This window comes from Phyllobates terribilis, unplaced genomic scaffold (genome assembly GCF_046119375.1).
Source record: "Phyllobates terribilis strain yellow unplaced genomic scaffold, ASM4611937v1 Scaffold_801__1_contigs__length_655404, whole genome shotgun sequence".
NCBI classification, from domain to species: Eukaryota; Metazoa; Chordata; class Amphibia; order Anura; family Dendrobatidae; genus Phyllobates; species Phyllobates terribilis.
In genome coordinates this window covers 170,595-185,869 of record NW_027363561.1, presented here as the reverse complement: position 1 = coordinate 185,869, position 15,275 = coordinate 170,595, and the positions used below count along the sequence as shown (strand labels likewise).

The 15,275-nt window shown below is 47.8% G+C and overlaps 5 non-coding genes across 5 annotated transcripts; all 5 read left to right on the top strand.

Moving 5' to 3' along the window:
• Positions 1–1,086: 1,086 nt before the first annotated feature.
• On the top strand, positions 1,087–1,277 carry LOC141240171 (U2 spliceosomal RNA). The gene has a single exon (XR_012305459.1). It is a non-coding gene; the product is annotated as a U2 spliceosomal RNA (small nuclear RNA).
• A 1,109-nt stretch (positions 1,278–2,386) lies between these two features.
• Positions 2,387–2,577, top strand: LOC141240285 (U2 spliceosomal RNA). Its single transcript, XR_012305553.1, has one exon. It is a non-coding gene; the product is annotated as a U2 spliceosomal RNA (small nuclear RNA).
• Positions 2,578–3,695: 1,118 nt separating this feature from the next.
• Positions 3,696–3,886, top strand: LOC141240193 (U2 spliceosomal RNA). Its single transcript, XR_012305481.1, has one exon. It is a non-coding gene; the product is annotated as a U2 spliceosomal RNA (small nuclear RNA).
• A 1,115-nt stretch (positions 3,887–5,001) lies between these two features.
• Positions 5,002–5,192, top strand: LOC141240283 (U2 spliceosomal RNA). The gene has a single exon (XR_012305551.1). It is a non-coding gene; the product is annotated as a U2 spliceosomal RNA (small nuclear RNA).
• Positions 5,193–11,370: 6,178 nt separating this feature from the next.
• Positions 11,371–11,560, top strand: LOC141240222 (U2 spliceosomal RNA). Its single transcript, XR_012305508.1, has one exon. It is a non-coding gene; the product is annotated as a U2 spliceosomal RNA (small nuclear RNA).
• Positions 11,561–15,275: the final 3,715 nt, after the last annotated feature.

Genomic DNA, 15,275 nt, shown 5'->3' with positions numbered 1-15,275 from the left:
GAAAGAATTGAATTCAATGTTTTTTGTTCATTTTGCTTGTTTGTCGGATTTTGGGATCGACTCTTTGGCTTTGCTTTTCTTCTCCTCATTGGATTTTTCATGTTCAAAGTTGCAGAAGCCAGATTACAAGCTCATTTTGGTTCAACTTCAGCAACTGTGCATTGCATTGCCATGTAATGTAATGAAATGCTATCTTTCTAGCTCTCCCTTTTTACTTCCTTTTGGATAAACAGACATATTAGGCAAGCATTTTGGAGCTTTCACCTAAATAACTACAGGTGGTGAGATAAGCTGCACAATATAATTGACCTTTCAGTATATTGTTGCACACACACCATCTATTTAGCAAATGCCCTTGTTATCAACAGCAGCCTTTTAAACTCACCTGAGCTAACAGGTATGTGCGCTGGTTACTCTGCTGCGCTTAAAATTTCTTTTTTGGTTTGCTACAATGCCTTTTCTGAAACGTTGTCTCCCTCTGCTGGAACACTGACTTCTTTCAATTAATGCCTGCAGACTATAAAAGAGAACCCAACCCAAAAAGTTTGGTTGATTAGTCTGTGGCATTCTGTTAAACTGTTGCTTATGGCGGTCTCTTTGAGCTTCTCAGCGACATTCAGCCAGCCAGGTATCCTGCCTGCAGTAGATGGAATGTGGCAATGGAACGCTCGCTGCGCGTGTCATAATAGGCTCTGAGCCTTTATATACCTGCGCACAGCAGCAGCCACCTTCAGTCTGCTGCTGGACAGCCAGCAGCAGCAGGAGAGGTAAGTAATTAGCAGCCCTCCTGCTAAGAGTAGACAGCTGCTCGTTCCACCCCACCCCCCGCCTTAATTGGTTCTCCTCCCTTCCAACGGTGTTGAGGCGGGTGGGAACAGCAGGGGGTGAGGGTGCTGTGTTTAAAGAGGTGGAGTTATGCAGATCTAAAACGCGTGGATTGCAGCAGCAGCAAGCCAAAAAGTGCAGGCATGCAAGGGATCTAGAGGTTGACAACATGTCTTCTTAACGGGAGTCCAGGAGCTCATCTCCACAAATGGACTCTTCAGGATCCTTGGGTGGCTCCGTAGTTCGAAACCAATTCTGGTTATCGCTTCTCGGCCTTTTGGCTAAGATCAAGTGTAGTATCTGTTCTTATCAGTTTAATATCTGATACGTCCCCTATCTGGGGACCATATATTAAATGGATTTTTAGAACAGGGAGATGGAAAAAGAGCTTGCTCTGTCCACTCCACGCATTGACCTGGTATTGCAGTTTCTCCAGGACCGGTGCACCCCTTCTTTAATGCAGTTTCTAAAATCAGAAAGTATTGAATTCAATGTTTTTTGTTCATTTTGCTTGTTTGTCGGATTTTGGGATGGACTCTTTGGCTTTGCTTTTCTTCTCCTCATTGGATTTTTCATGTTCAAAGTTGCAGAAGCCAGATGACAAGCTCATTTTGGTTCAACTTCAGCAACTGTGCATTGCATTGCCATGTAATGTAACGCAATGCTATCTTTCTAGCTCTCCCTCTTTACTTCCTTTTGGATAAACAGACATATTAGGCAAGCATTTTGGAGCTTTCACCTAAATAACTACAGGTGGTGAGATAAGCTGCACAATATAATTGACCTTTCAGTATATTGTTGCACACACACCATCTATTTAGCAAATGCCCTTGTTATCAACAGCAGCCTTTTAAACTCACCTGAGCTAACAGGTATGTGCGCTGGTTACTCTGCTGCGCTTAAAATTTCTTTTTTGGTTTGCTACAATGCCTTTTCTGAAACGTTGTCTCCCTCTGCTGGAACACTGACTTCTTTCAATTAATTCCTGCAGACTATAAAAGAGAACCCAACCCAAAAAGTTTGGTTGATTAGTCTGTGGCATTCTGTTAAACTGTTGCTTATGGCGGTCTCTGTGAGCTTCTCAGCGACATTCAGCCAGCCAGGTATCCTGCCTGCAGTAGATGGAATGTGGCAATGGAACGCTGGCTGCGCGTGTCATAATAGGCTCTGAGCCTTTATATACCTGCGCACAGCAGCAGCCACCTTCAGTCTGCTGCTGGACAGCCAGCAGCAGCAGGAGAGGTAAGTAATCAGCAGCCCTCCTGCTAAGGGTAAACAGCTGCTCGTTCCACCCCACCCCCCGCCTTAATTGGTTCTCCTCCCTTCCAACGGTGTTGAGGCGGGTGGGAACAGCAGGGGGTGAGGGTGCTGTGTTTAAAGAGGTGGAGTTATGCAGATCTAAAACGCGTGGATTGCAGCAGCAGCAAGCCGAAAAGTGCAGGCATGTAAGGGATCTAGAGGTTGACAACATGTCTTCTTAACGGGAGTCCAGGAGCTCATCTCCACAAATGGACTCTTCAGGATCCTTGGGTGGCTCCGTAGTTCGAAACCAATTCTGGTTATCGCTTCTCGGCCTTTTGGCTAAGATCAAGTGTAGTATCTGTTCTTATCAGTTTAATATCTGATACGTCCCCTATCTGGGGACCATATATTAAATGGATTTTTAGAACAGGGAGATGGAAAAAGAGCTTGCTCTGTCCACTCCACGCATTGACCTGGTATTGCAGTATCTCCAGGACCGGTGCACCCCTTCTTTAATGCAGTTTCTAAAATCAGAAAGAATTGAATTCAATGTTTTTTGTTCATTTTGCTTGTTTGTCGGATTTTGGGATCGACTCTTTGGCTTTGCTTTTCTTCTCCTCATTGGATTTTTCATGTTCAAAGTTGCAGAAGCCAGATTACAAGCTCATTTTGGTTCAACTTCAGCAACTGTGCATTGCATTGCCATGTAATGTAATGAAATGCTATCTTTCTAGCTCTCCCTTTTTACTTCCTTTTGGATAAACAGACATATTAGGCAAGCATTTTGGAGCTTTCACCTAAATAACTACAGGTGGTGAGATAAGCTGCACAATATAATTGACCTTTCAGTATATTGTTGCACACACACCATCTATTTAGCAAATGCCCTTGTTATCAACAGCAGCCTTTTAAACTCACCTGAGCTAACAGGTATGTGCGCTGGTTACTCTGCTGCGCTTAAAATTTCTTTTTTGGTTTGCTACAATGCCTTTTCTGAAACGTTGTCTCCCTCTGCTGGAACACTGACTTCTTTCATTTAATGCCTGCAGACTATAAAAGAGAACCCAACCCAAAAAGTTTGGTTGATTAGTCTGTGGCATTCTGTTAAACTGTTGCTTATGGCGGTCTCTGTGAGCTTCTCAGCGACATTCAGCCAGCCAGGTATCCTGCCTGCAGTAGATGGAATGTGGCAATGGAACGCTGGCTGCGCGTGTCATAATAGGCTCTGAGCCTTTATATACCTGTGCACAGCAGCAGCCACCTTCAGTCTGCTGCTGGACAGCCAGCAGCAGCAGCAGCAGCAGGAGAGGTATGTAATCAGCAGCCCTCCTGCTAAGGGTAGACAGCTGCTCGTTCCACCCCACCCCCCGCCTTAATTGGTTCTCCTCCCTTCCAACGGTGTTGAGGCGGGTGGGAACAGCAGGGGGTGAAGGTGCTGTGTTTAAAGAGGTGGAGTTATGCAGATCTAAAACGCGTGGATTGCAGCAGCAGCAAGCCGAAAAGTGCAGGCATGTAAGGGATCTAGAGGTTGACAACATGTCTTCTTAACGGGAGTCCAGGAGCTCATCTCCACAAATGGACTTTTCAGGATCCTTGGGTGGCTCCGTAGTTTGAAACCAATTCTGGTTATCGCTTCTCGGCCTTTTGGCTAAGATCAAGTGTAGTATCTGTTCTTATCAGTTTAATATCTGATACGTCCCCTATCTGGGGACCATATATTAAATGGATTTTTAGAACAGGGAGATGGAAAAAGAGCTTGCTCTGTCCACTCCATGCATTAACCTGGTATTGCAGTATCTCCAGGACCGGTGCACCCCTTCTTTAATGCAGTTTCTAAAATCAGAAAGAATTGAATTCAATGTTTTTTGTTCATTTTGCTTGTTTGTCGGATTTTGGGATGGACTCTTTGGCTTTGCTTTTCTTCTCCTCATTGGATTTTTCATGTTCAAAGTTGCAGAAGCCAGATTACAAGCTCATTTTGGTTCAACTTCAGCAACTGTGCATTGCATTGCCATGTAATGTAATGAAATGCTATCTTTCTAGCTCTCCCTTTTTACTTCCTTTTGGATAAACAGACATATTAGGCAAGCATTTTGGAGCTTTCACCTAAATAACTACAGGTGGTGAGATAAGCTGCACAATATAATTGACCTTTCAGTATATTGTTGCACACACACCATCTATTTAGCAAATGCCCTTGTTATCAACAGCAGCCTTTTAAACTCACCTGAGCTAACAGGTATGTGCGCTGGTTACTCTGCTGCGCTTAAAATTTCTTTTTTGGTTTGCTACAATGCCTTTTCTGAAACGTTGTCTCCCTCTGCTGGAACACTGACTTCTTTCATTTAATGCCTGCAGACTATAAAAGAGAACCCAACCCAAAAAGTTTGGTTGATTAGTCTGTGGCATTCTGTTAAACTGTTGCTTATGGCGGTCTCTGTGAGCTTCTCAGCGACATTCAGCCAGCCAGGTATCCTGCCTGCAGTAGATGGAATGTGGCAATGGAACGCTGGCTGCGCGTGTCATAATAGGCTCTGAGCCTTTATATACCTGTGCACAGCAGCAGCCACCTTCAGTCTGCTGCTGGACAGCCAGCAGCAGCAGCAGCAGGAGAGGTATGTAATCAGCAGCCCTCCTGCTAAGGGTAGACAGCTGCTCGTTCCACCCCACCCCCCGCCTTAATTGGTTCTCCTCCCTTCCAACGGTGTTGAGGCGGGTGGGAACAGCAGGGGGTGAAGGTGCTGTGTTTAAAGAGGTGGAGTTATGCAGATCTAAAACGCGTGGATTGCAGCAGCAGCAAGCCAAAAAGTGCAGGCATGTAAGGGATCTAGAGGTTGACAACATGTCTTCTTAACGGGAGTCCAGGAGCTCATCTCCACAAATGGACTTTTCAGGATCCTTGGGTGGCTCCGTAGTTTGAAACCAATTCTGGTTATCGCTTCTCGGCCTTTTGGCTAAGATCAAGTGTAGTATCTGTTCTTATCAGTTTAATATCTGATACGTCCCCTATCTGGGGACCATATATTAAATGGATTTTTAGAACAGGGAGATGGAAAAAGAGCTTGCTCTGTCCACTCCACGCATTGACCTGGTATTGCAGTATCTCCAGGACCGGTGCACCCCTTCTTTAATGCAGTTTCTAAAATCAGAAAGAATTGAATTCAATGTTTTTTGTTCATTTTGCTTGTTTGTCGGATTTTGGGATGGACTCTTTGGCTTTGCTTTTCTTCTCCTCATTGGATTTTTCATGTTCAAAGTTGCAGAAGCCAGATTACAAGCTCATTTTGGTTCAACTTCAGCAACTGTGCATTGCATTGCCATGTAATGTAATGAAATGCTATCTTTCTAGCTCTCCCTTTTTACTTCCTTTTGGATAAACAGACATATTAGGCAAGCATTTTGGAGCTTTCACCTAAATAACTACAGGTGGTGAGATAAGCTGCACAATATAATTGACCTTTCAGTATATTGTTGCACACACACCATCTATTTAGCAAATGCCCTTGTTATCAACAGCAGCCTTTTAAACTCACCTGAGCTAACAGGTATGTGCGCTGGTTACTCTGCTGCGCTTAAAATTTCTTTTTTGGTTTGCTACAATGCCTTTTCTGAAACGTTGTCTCCCTCTGCTGGAACACTGACTTCTTTCATTTAATGCCTGCAGACTATAAAAGAGAACCCAACCCAAAAAGTTTGGTTGATTAGTCTGTGGCATTCTGTTAAACTGTTGCTTATGGCGGTCTCTGTGAGCTTCTCAGCGACATTCAGCCAGCCAGGTATCCTGCCTGCAGTAGATGGAATGTGGCAATGGAACGCTGGCTGCGCGTGTCATAATAGGCTCTGAGCCTTTATATACCTGTGCACAGCAGCAGCCACCTTCAGTCTGCTGCTGGACAGCCAGCAGCAGCAGCAGCAGCAGGAGAGGTATGTAATCAGCAGCCCTCCTGCTAAGGGTAGACAGCTGCTCGTTCCACCCCACCCCCCGCCTTAATTGGTTCTCCTCCCTTCCAACGGTGTTGAGGCGGGTGGGAACAGCAGGGGGTGAAGGTGCTGTGTTTAAAGAGGTGGAGTTATGCAGATCTAAAACGCGTGGATTGCAGCAGCATCAAGCCGAAAAGTGCAGGCATGTAAGGGATCTAGAGGTTGACAACATGTCTTCTTAACGGGAGTCCAGGAGCTCATCTCCACAAATGGACTTTTCAGGATCCTTGGGTGGCTCCGTAGTTTGAAACCAATTCTGGTTATCGCTTCTCGGCCTTTTGGCACGATCTATCAGGTTTACCTGTGTGGTCTTGCCTGTGAGGTGCTCTTGGTACCCTTTCTCTCGGCCTGGGGGGATCGTTCCTCTTCGGAGGGACTTAACCCCCCTGCTGCTATTGGGAGGAAGGATTAGTCCGGGAGCAACGGGAAGGGATCCCATGAAGGCTTGCGCCTTTCAGAGAGAAGAGTCGGTACGTTCCTGAGTGAAGGATGCCGGCAACGCTCACATATTCATCGGGTGATGCCCGGATGCGGAACACCGTGAGGATTGAAGTTGGAGCAGGATCGAGGACGGAGAAGAATTTGGACTACATCTGCCATAGGATTCTGCTTGGAGTTCTGGAGTTTCGGCGGGAAGACATATTCTGCTTCCAGGACAATGAGTACAAGGGGACTTACACCATCACCTTCAAGAGCCAGGGATGCTGTCACCAACTCGTACAAAAGGTAAATGAGAAAAACTACTTAGATGAATTGGATGGACTAACCTTTTGTCTCTTGTATGCCTATGACGAGATCCCTATCGTGGTGCATTTCCCGAACCCCTTTGTGGAAGCTGCAGACATCTCGACCTACCTTATCCGTTATTGTGACGATCTGAGATACCTGGGCACTGTGAAGAACGCGGTAGGCTTCTGGTGCGGCAAGAGGAGGTGCATGGCCCATCTAAAGAGGGACCCAAGCGGAGTGGGAGGAATGCTACACCCTCCCTCAACATTTGTGATCGGTAAGAGCAGAGGCTACTTATTTTACCCTGGAATGCCGGTATGTTGCAGGAACTGTGGACAAATGGGTCATACCCAAACGTCCTGCACGGGCAGGAAAGTAGACCGCTGCAATAATTGCAGCTGTTACGGACATTTAATGAAGGACTGTCCCGCTGGGAGGAAATGCAATCTTTGTGGTGAGGCGGGGCACATGTTCCGAGGATGCCCCAACAGGACCAGGACCAGGACCTACGCAGAAGCTGCATCTTCTGCAGCTGAGCCAATGCGCCCACCGGTCTTCACTGGCGGGCCGGCGTCGGAGGGCGGTTCGAAGGGCGAGAAGGCTGGGATGGAGCAGGGAGCCGGAGGCCCCTCTGGGGCGGCCCCTGCATCGAAGTCCCTTAACGATGGGCGGACCTCGCATGGACCGGAGCGGAGGGGTCCTCCTTCTGGGAGGGTATCCTCCGTGTCGATGGTTCCCGATACCGATCCTGTTGGGCTGGAGGGTGGTGCCCCTGTGCGGTTGGCTACTGGGGACCACGCAGCGATGGCCTCAGGATCTTCCAGGGCGATTAGCCAGCCAGATGAGGGGGCTTTGCTTCTAGGTGGCGAACATCAGGAAATCTGTGTTGGTGATCTTATCCTGATGGACCAGTCTCCCCCCCTGGAGGAGGTGGAGGAAGAGGAGGACTGCACCAGTGACCTAGTGGAGTCTGCCCCGAAAAAGAGACGGAATGTAGAAGCCCCAGCGTCTCCTGGAATGTGGCTGGGAACCGTGACCTACGAGGGGGCAACCGCCGGCTCACAGAATATCGAGTCGTTTGGGTCCTCTAGCCCGGATGTCCTGGAGCAATTTGACATACAGGGCTTTGAGTCAGGTGTCCTCATGGAAGATCCACCACCCTGACCTATGAATGCCCACATTAAGACTTGTCTCACTGAATGTGAGGTCATTAAAGAGCCCAGTTCGTAGGGCTGCTCTATTCAAGTATTTAGAAACTGCTGACTTTGACATTTGTTTATTACAGGAATGCGGGATACAACATGCACTAAATTATAATGACATCAAGACAGATTGGAGACTGGGGTCCTCCATCTGGTCTGGCTCCAATGACAACAAGTCAGCGGGGGTGGGCTTCCTCTGTCGTGGGAGAAATATTACTATAAATGCTGTCACAGAAATAGTACCAGGCAGAGTGGTTTTAGTGCATTTTAAATTTAATGGTTTTACCCTACGTGTAATGAATATTTATGCTCCCCCTGATAAGCAAGAGAGAATTAATTTATTTGGGATATTGCCATTGTACTGTACAGGGTCATCTCCCCTGATCGTAGGGGGTGATTTTAATTGTCTTTGTGCTAGTGAACAACGAGCGGGGGGTGACCCTTTACGCAAATTGGATAAGTCATGTCATCTATTGAAAGATTTTATAACTGATTTTAAATTATGCGATGCGTGGAGGTCACTCCTGCCGACGGACCCTGGTTATACGTGGTCCGGAAGAGGGGTGTCCTCCAGGATCGATTTTATTTTCCTATCAGATGATTTTAACCCTGTAAAATGTGTTTTAACATCAAATATATTTTCTGACCATAAGGGCTTGGAGGTGCACCTAGAATATCGGGATGAACAGAGGGTCAACAGGGGCCTCTGGCGTCTAAGTACTTACCTGCTGGAGGACCCTCTGATTCGACAAGACTTTGGTAAAGCCTATCAAGCCTGGCGGCGACAAAAACCTTCTGATGCCCCTATGGTAACCTGGTGGGAAAATTTGAAAAAAAAAGTCAGAATGTTTTTTATAAAAGCAGGGAGACGTAAAGCTAGAGAGAAAAAAAGATGTTTTAGTGATCTTAACACCAAACTACAAACACTTTTTAAATTCAAAGAGCTAGGGGTGGAGGTGGGAGATGATATTGCTAGCCTAAAAACTGAAATTCAGAACTGCATAGACACAAAGGGGAAAGAGATTATTTTTAACTCTAGAGTGCAGCACTTGGAGGAGGGGGAGAAGTGCTCTCGCTTCTTCTTCAAAAAAGTCATGGATAAAAGAGAAGTGATCACAAATCTAGAGGGTGAAACATCTATGCAGCGAATGTTGAATGCTACTTTTAACTTTTATAAGCATCTTTTTAGTAAAAAGTGTATAGATGAGTCCTTTTTATCTGATGCTCTTAATGATCTCGATTTTAAGTTAAATTTTACAGACCAGGAGTTTTTAGAACGCGATATTGTTTTAGAGGAATTATTTTATGTTTTTAAAAGTTTCTCTAAGGGTAAAGCACCTGGGTGTGACGGACTACCTGTAGAATTTTACCTTACTTTTTGGGACATTTTAAAAGAGGACCTTTTTATGCTTTTTAAAGAAGTTTTTATTTGTGAACAGTTGCCATTTTCGTGGAGGAGAGGAGTGGTGTCTTTGATATATAAAAAAGGTGACCGCAGTGCTCTAGCGAATTGGAGACCCATAACTCTCCTAAATGTTGATTACAAGGTACTTGCTAAGGTGGTTGCAGACCGGCTCAGGAGTGTCATTGCCAAACTAATCCAGCCTGAGCAGGTTTGTAGTGTACCAGGCAGAAGTATTTCAGAGGTTTTAAACGTATTAAGGGATGTAATTTGGTATTCCAGAGACCGGGGTCAAAATGTAGCTCTTTTAGCCCTAGATTTTGAAAAAGCTTTCGATAGAGTCTCTCATAGATTTCTTTTTAGAGTTTTAAAAAGAATGGGTATCCCTAATATGCTTTTAAATTGTATTAAGATTTTATATAAAAATTGTTTTAGTCAAATTTCTCTTAATGGCTTTTTAACAGATGGAGTTCCCCTTGAGTCCGGAGTGAAGCAGGGATGCCCCTTGTCACCCATCCTGTTCATCTGCGCCATGGAGCCCCTGCTGAGCGCAATAAGGAAAGACAAAGTGATTAGAGGGGTTCCTGTTCCTGGCGGAGGTGGCAGTGATGTGAGAGTCTTTGGCTACATGGATGACGTGACGGTTGTGTGCGTGGACCCTACTTCCCTCCGGAGGGCGGTGTTGCGCATTGATTTTTTTTCCCAGGCATCCGGTTTTAAACTTAATTTAAATAAATCTGAATGTCTGACTTTGGGATCCTGGGACACGGCCCAACTCCCGCAGCTCACTATAAAACGAGACAATGTAAAAATTCTTGGAGTTGTTTTTAACGAGGAGAATGTGGGAACTCAAAGCTGGGAGAATGTCCTAGAAAAAATGTCAAAGAAAATATCATTTTGGGGTTTGAGGTCCCTAACAATGGAGGGGAAAATTTTAATTATAAAATCAGTGTTGTTACCCCTCATACTGTATATAGCTATGGTGTACCCCCCCTCTGATGTTTTAATTAAAAAAATGACTAGGATGATCATTATGTTTTTATGGAACTCCAAAATGGAAAAATTAAGGCGAGAAATAATGAGGAAGAATAAAATGAACGGCGGAAGGGATGTCCCCGACTTACATATTTATTTGTATTTAAATTATTTCTGCTTTTGTTTCAAACATTTTAATGGTAATAGTGCGCTAACTTATTTTTTAAAATATACTTGTGGGATGATTTTTAAAAGATGGTTTAAGTTGTCGTTGAATTCCCCTGTTTTACTATGCCCCCCCAAACACCAAGCAACCTTAGAAAAGACTGTTCGATTTTATAGCCTTGGTGATTTTAATATGGACATTTTTAAAGACCGCAAGAAGCTTTTATCTTTTCTGAGGAGGAATGAAGATGTGACCCCCATAGTAAATTTCTCAGAAGAGAGATCGAAGCAAGTTTGGAAGAATGTCTTCGGGAAATTCTTAGCAAATGGACATAAGGACATCGCATGGATGGTGGTCCACCAGTGCCTCCCCACCAGAGAGTTTCAACACAGGAGAGGCCTGGTGGCCAGAGCCAAATGCCCCAGAGACTCATGTGTTAATGACGAAACCACCTTGCACCTTATGTGGAATTGCCCATTTGCACAGGAACTTTGGCACAAAGTTGGGATTCTTTTAAAATGGACTTGCGGTTTAAGAGATTTTAACCATGAATATGTTTTATATGGCCTTTTTAAATGTCCGACCCCTCAACAGTATTGTATATGTTGGTGTATGATTAACTGTTTTAAAGATGCCCTTTGGAAGGCACGCAATATCTTACTTTTTAAACTTGATGCTATTTCTGTGAAGGATTGTCTTAAAATTGCTTTTAGCCAGATGTATATTTATTACTTGAGGGATGTCAAATGTATTGGGAGGAGGGATGCTAATCGTATATGGGGTTTTTATGGGTGGAATTCTGTGTTTTAATAATGTACTGTTTGTGTTGTTGTTTTTGATTGTAAACCATCTTTTACGCACTTAATAAAATATGTTGAAACCTGATCTGTTCTTATCAGTTTAATATCTGATACGTCCCCTATCTGGGGACCATATATTAAATGGATTTTTAGAACAGGGAGATGGAAAAAGAGCTTGCTCTGTCCACTCCACGCATTGACCTGGTATTGCAGTATCTCCAGGACCGGTGCACCCCTTCTTTAATGCAGTTTCTAAAATCAGAAAGAATTGAATTCAATGTTTTTTGTTCATTTTGCTTGTTTGTCGGATTTTGGGATGGACTCTTTGGCTTTGCTTTTCTTCTCCTCATTGGATTTTTCATGTTCAAAGTTGCAGCACGGCTCGGGTGGTCACTTGAAGCTGGAGTGACCGGAACATCAGCAGTGAGTAAATACCCTAAACTGCACAACCCGACTCTGTCTTCACTTAACATCTATGCTGCACCACCACAACCCCCATCCTCTGCACCTGACCCCCTGAGGCTATACCCCACCCGTTGGGGGTTATACTACCAAAAGCTGCACCAACACCATCAGCCTCAGCAGACCCTGCTGCAGCGGCGGCCATAGTGACCGCAATACAACGGGTGGCGTAGTCGACATTAAGAACTTTATAACATCTGTAGGACTGCCACATACTCTGAGCTTGACACCCTGGGCACGGACCGGGTCACAGCCACTCGGAAGACTACAACCCCCATCTGATCCGGCTCCGGGTAAGCCCCCGTGCGCGCGATGCCGCACGACACAGCAGGCCCAGGGGCGCGTCAACTTTGGCGTAGTCGGCAGGATTACGTGCCCACAACAACCGGGTACTGCGTGCCTGAAGAAAAGAACAAGTTTACCTCAAAAAGAAGTCTCCTGCCGGTTCCGGAGAGTCCCCGCCATCGTACTCCATCACAGATCGATTCCCGCCGGTTGTCCGCCATTAACAGCTTTTTCCCGCCATCTGCAGAGTTTCCCGCCACTGGGAGATGATTCCCGCCATTTCCAAAGGTTTCACGCCTTGGAAGAGCGGACGCCATTATGGGCGTGCCAGAGGATGGCAAGAGGCCGCCTCCCATCGTGGGCCAGGACCGAAAATGGCGCCAAAAGTGGAAACCGCCCCCACCAACAGAGACTGTGATGCTAGAGGTGTCTGTCAGCGTGAAAGAACTGCCCCTGGAGCTGACAATCACCAAGTGGCCCCGGGACCGCCCTCGAAGTGGGAGGACTGAGAAGGAGAGAACAAAGATGGGTGTCGCCTGGAGCAGTCTGGAGCGAGCGCACCCGGAGGCAAGAAGCCTGGAGAAGAGTTTCGGAGGAGCTTACCCGGAGATGGCGAGAAAGCAGAGCAGCACCGGCCCGTTGGCCAGGAGCCTGCTAGAAACAGAGGAGGGAGAGCAGAGCAGCACCGGCCCGCTGGCCAGGAGCCTGCTGGAGACAACGGAAGGAGAGCAGAGCAGCACCGACCCGTTGGTCAGGAGCCTGCTGGCAACAACGACCCCACTAGGCCTAGTGGAGGTCCTAGCACAGCTCCCCCGAGACCGGGAGTGTGCACAGACCGCTCTGGAGGGCCTCGCAAGGAGGATGGCCCGGGTGCAGCGAGAGACGTTGGCGGAGTGGAGCCGTGAGATGGCCCAGCAGACCGAGACCTGTCAGCGGAGCACGCCACCCAAGACGAGGAGACAGACCGCCTCTGAGGATGGCGCGGGAGGACTGAAGGCCGGAGACGGCGCCGAGAAGGGAGCCGAACGAAAGGAGGCAGGTAAAGGGGACGTCTCTACCCCAAACCGGGAAACCGCGTACCTGCCCCAGCTCCCCGTCGCAGAGCCCGAAGTCTATCCTGCCGTGCCCGTCGCTGCAACGTCACCGCCGCAGACTAGGCCTCAAACGGGAGCCGCGACCCCTGTGACGTCACACGCCTCGACCCCGAGCGTGACCAAGCAGGAAGTACCACCAGCCTGGTCGCAAGGCCTAGTACCCCCGGGCGCCGCAATACCAACAGCGCCCCCTACCTCCGCGGAGCCCCCGGCCTGGTCGCAGGGCCAAGTAGCCCAGGGTGCCGCCGTCCTTACGGTGCCCTTCACCTTCCAGATACCCCAGGCCTGGCCGCAAGGCCCGGGCAACCCGGGCGCCACCACCACCGCGCCCATAAAACCTAAAGTTCCGCATCTGGGAGAAGATCTGTTTGCCCAGCATACGTGCCCGAACGGGTCTGAAGCCAAAGGTAACCATAAAGAAAGAGCAGGAGGACGCCGTCGTTAAGTACAGCAGAGTACAAGCTGTATATAGTTGCCCGTCGGGGCACAGTGAACTGTTGCTAATATAGTCCCCGTTGGGACCAGCAAGTGTGAACTGTTTACCCGTTTAACCCTTAAATCCCACTGGCCGAGGACTGAGAGCGGCCACTACCCCTTTTGTATATAGTTGCGCTTCCTAAAGCGCCCCCTACCGGTTTTATAGGAAAACCATTTTTCAAGAAAAGACTGTCGCACTGTACCCGGTCACACGTTGCACAGTGACCGGAGGAGGAGCCAGAGGCGACGAGAATGTTTTATATGAAAAGTTTTATGATGCTGCTAATGTATGTTATTTTATATGTTTTTACTATGTTGTTGATATGAAAAAAAAATTTGTATGTTTTGGTGTTGTTTATGTCTTACAGCCCGAGGACGTGCTGTGATTTACCAGGGGGGAATGTAGCACCCTGAGGATTCGGCTGCTACAGGGGTATTGCACCTCAACCCAGAGGTGTGATATTCCACTCCCGGGTAAGGATGGAGTGTGGACCTGAGCTCGGTAGGCTGCATGCACTACACACATCCCATTTCCGAGGAGCAGACCGACGGTACTCCCACTTAGAAATGTGCAGGTACGACCGAGTCTGTTCCTGGCTGGAGTGGGAGGGGGGTGGAACATCCCAAGTAGTGTAGGGGCAGATAGGGGGAGCAGCCTGGGTAAAGATAGGAGCTCATTGGGTGCTGGTCGCCTGAGCTCACACATAGAGGGTGTATATAAGGTGGGCACCAACTAAGAACAGGGTCAGTCTGCCAGCCTTTTGCAGAGAAAAGCCCCAGAGAGAGAGAGAGAGTGGAGCAGAGAAGGAAAGACCCAGAGAGGGGAAAAGAAAGGACTCTGAGAACCCAAATTCAATCCCCGGGTGAAGAGTCGGCAATAGGGTACCGGATCCCAAACTGGTGGGGGCAAAAGCACACCCTAGCCAGAGACCGGAGGCCGTGGGCAGCGTCTGCCATGGCCACCCACCACATCCACCCCGAAGGCATACCACGTGGAGGGTCAGGGAACCCAAGGCCAAGGGTCTCCCAACAGAAGGCCCGAGGGAGCTGAACCTAGGTGGATCACTAGTGGGGACGGCCAGAGGAAAGGACAGAAGGAGAGCTCAGGGTCACGCTCCGGACTTGTTTGGGGGTTTGCTGAATCCAGGACCTGGTGGACGCAGCACGGCTCGGGTGGTCACTTGAAGCTGGAGTGACCGGAACATCAGCAGTGAGTAAATACCCTAAACTGCACAACCCGACTCTGTCTTCACTTAACATCTATGCTGCACCACCACAACCCCCATCCTCTGCACCTGACACCCTGAGGCTATACCCCACCCGTTGGGGGTTATACTACCAAAAGCTGCACCAACACCATCAGCCTCAGCGGACCCTGCTGCAGCGGCGGCCATAGTGACCGCAATACAACGGGTGGCGTAGTCGACATTAAGAACTTTATAACATCTGTAGGACTGCCACATACTCTGAGCTTGACACCCTGGGCACGGACCGGGTCACAGCCACTCGGAAGACTACAACCCCCATCTGATCCGGCTCCGGGTAAGCCCCCGTGCGCGCGATGCCGCACGACACAGCAGGCCCAGGGGCGCGTCATAAGGGATCTAGAGGTTGACAACATGTCTTCTTAACGGG